The sequence below is a fragment of the Physeter macrocephalus genome, chromosome 8 (genome assembly GCF_002837175.3).
Source record: "Physeter macrocephalus isolate SW-GA chromosome 8, ASM283717v5, whole genome shotgun sequence".
Lineage (NCBI taxonomy): Eukaryota > Metazoa > Chordata > Mammalia > Artiodactyla > Physeteridae > Physeter > Physeter macrocephalus.
The window spans coordinates 114,702,434-114,705,847 of record NC_041221.1 but is presented as its reverse complement, the minus strand read 5'-3'; positions in this window follow the sequence as shown (position 1 = coordinate 114,705,847).

Genomic DNA, 3,414 nt, shown 5'->3' with positions numbered 1-3,414 from the left:
TATGTATAACTGATTCACTTTGTTGTAAAGGAGAAACTAACACACTATTGTAAAACAGTTATACTCCAATAAAGATGTTAAAAAAAAAACAAAAACAAAAACAAAAAACAAGTGTGCTGAGAAATCCTCAGGGTAGAAAAATATCATACCTTCTAGACTTCAAAAATGAAAAAAAAGAGTTGTCTTAAAGAAAACCTTTATATCAACCTTCTACCTGCTTTTTTTTAAATCTAAAAGTGTACATTGCTTTAAAAAGCAAATATCTTATTCACTGACTGATTTCAATAAATGCAACAGCTCTGCTAATCTTTCTCAACTCTGCATTCCTTCCATTACTTTACTGCAGAGGGGTGATCAATTAGATGAATAGGTCCCATTACTTTGTGGTTAATAAAAGATTTTATATTCTGAGATGCACACAAAAATAAGTCAGAGTCAGCAGTAGATTTATGGGATGGGGAACAGAAGGAAAATTGTTTATCTAACAGCTCAGGGTCTTGAAAAAGCTTTTATTGTCTTGGCAGGCTTCATTCCATCACCTTTGCCTCCTGAGCCAGAGAGAGAAATTGTCCAGATTACAGGTGTGAAGACCAGAAAGTACTTACAACCTCGGTCCACCTCCTCCCTGCAATGCTATTTTCGACAAGCTGGCATTCTGGAAGTGCCTCTTTCAATAACAAGAAAGATGTTATCCAGAGATCAGCACATCCTCTTCAAGCCATCTTTGTTTTCCTCATATTCTGAGTGATGTTGGACAAGCACATCTACACCCACTGAGTGTTCTCTCCACCTACAGCCCATCACCATGCCTGATTACCTCTATAATAAATCCCTCTCCTCCAACATAAAGCTCTCAAAAGACTGAAAGCCAATCTTTTTACTACTTCCTATGTGGTATTTCATTTTTCTCTACTTGCTAACTGAAATGGCTCTAATACGCCCCAGCACTGTTCCCATCAAGCTCAGAGGTGCATCAGTTCTGATGCAGGCGGGTGAGCTCAGGAGCCTGGAGACTCAGAGAGACCCGTAATGCAAAGAAGAGAGCTGAGCACACTTGGGAGGCAATTCTATTCAGAGGGAGAAAAAAAGCTTGAACTAATAGCAGAGGAAGGGAGGAGGTGATCCAAAAGCAAGGATGGAAGCCTGGTCATGTAGCTGTCTAACAGAGAGGACAGCCTGCAGCAAGCAACAAATTGTCTTCATCTGGAGATAAGTAACGTGGTGAAGACCACTCCCTGACTCACTCTTCCAATAATGTGGATATGAATGAATAGGACTTTTTGTTCAATAGCACTCAAGAGAAGCTAAAGGGAAAATTCCTGTCCTGACTCTTGAAACACTTGTTCTAATTTCTTTCCGGGTAATCCAAATTACACACGTGTGTGCATCTGCACTTGTTTCCTCTCCAGGCATGCCTCATGATTGGGGTAATTATGCACATATATTAGCATCCACAGAAGAACTAAAATTTCTTGCATCCCCGCCCACCCCCCCAGCAGAAACAGCTTTTCTGACAGAAAAATAGAAAAAGTTCGATGTTTCTCTAACTTGCGAGGGCAAGCCGTACAGGGTGAGGCTAAACATCTTTGGGTAGAGAGAACTTCCTATAGTTAGAGCAAGGACCTCCCAAATGGGAAACCTCACAACTAGTTTTTAAAAAGGGGAAAGGAGATGAGATGAGGAGATGGGAGGGGAAAAAATGTTGGTTATGTGTGGAGGAATGTAGGAAAAAAGATTTCCAAGAGGAGCCTCCAGACTGGTGTTCTTTAAGCATCTTTGAAGTTGTTCATTAGCTTTAAACTGCACAAGTCTGTCAAGAAACAGAAGAGGGGTTGGCTCTTCAGGAGAGCAAAATATCACACGCATTCACATCCATGTCATTCCATGAGTAAAGTCAGAAGATGGATCCAACTGTCCCTGTGGTCACAGCATTTATACCTGTCCACACAAGTCTCACCAGCTCAACCCATAATTATCAGGTTCAAGGCTGTGATATGATAATCAATTTCATGTCAAAAGTGTGCACACAAGTAATGTCATACTTTCTACCTACATTTAATGCCTTGAAATCCCAGCATGTCTGTGACAGTTTGCTTGACTCGTGTAAATTTTCTTTCTGGTTTGTTAAAGCAAACACAAGTTATGAAGGAACAGAATTCCACTAATCTGTACTTCCTCTCAGTAATCTAATAAGAAGGTACTTTGCACTGCATGAATCCTTCACTGAAAATAAAGTATTTCCTAAATGTGTACTCCTTTAAATAAATAACCATAAAGCAGTCCTTCATTCTGAAATATGACCAAAATAAATACTTTAAGTTAATGTTCACATATTAACATTCCAGACTATCAGTCTAAACCATCTCTCATAGTTGAATGCTAAGTTTTTCCATTAAAAGGTATCTAGCCCCCAGATTTTGTTTTACAAGATCCTGAGCTGAGCCGTGAAAAACTTTCTAGGAATGTCAATATTCTCCTCTTCCTGGGCAGCTTTCAGCACTATGCGGAACTAACTGTAAATAATGAAAGAGGAAGCCTGTAGCCCATGTCACCTTCTCTCTAAGGCCTGGGATCCATACCTGCAAAAAAGATTAAGATGAGAAGGGGGTGCCAGGTCAAAAGGTAACGACAGAAGGCAAGTCAGTCTTTATGAACAGTATTTATTGGCACAAACTCTCCTCTGGTTACCCTGTCCTTGAATCAGTGTAGCACAAGATTGCAAAATCAAGCAAAACACTTACAAGAGCTGAGACGGAATATATAAAGTTAGACTCTGCATTTTTAATTTTTTCATATATGCTAACAAGGACTTTGTAAATATTATCACGTAGTCTAAGGACTGATTCTCTGCTGTTCCAAACCAGAACTGGAAAAACCAAGATGAGAAATAAAGGAGAGAATGGTAAGAGGGCTGACTGAGGCTCACCATAGAAAGATGTTTTCTGACAACCGTGACCAATACATGAAATTATTCACTGTCGGATGAATACTTCCAACAGTGAAATTAGCAACTTGGGGAAACTCGTCATCACAAAGTTTTATGCAGAGGCAGATATCTGTCATTCAGGAATATGCTTGGAATAATTCCTACCACCAATAAAGTGGAATTAGCATAAGGTCTTGTGAGCCTTAACCAAGAGCAGCAGGGTCCTCCCTGCCTTTCCCTTACACCTTCAAAATGACCTGCCTTCCACCAGCCCAGCACCCACTACGACAACTCTCATAGTCATAGAATTTTATAAATTTACTCCGTTTTCCTCAGGACCTATATATGCATCAGGAATGCAGCACCAGTGGGATAAATTCAACATAACGTCAATAGTCAACAGTTTCACTTATGTAAACATGGAAAGAAAAGTCAGCTAATGATGCAAGCCTGGATGTGGTGCTTTCTGTTGAATAATATAAAACTAT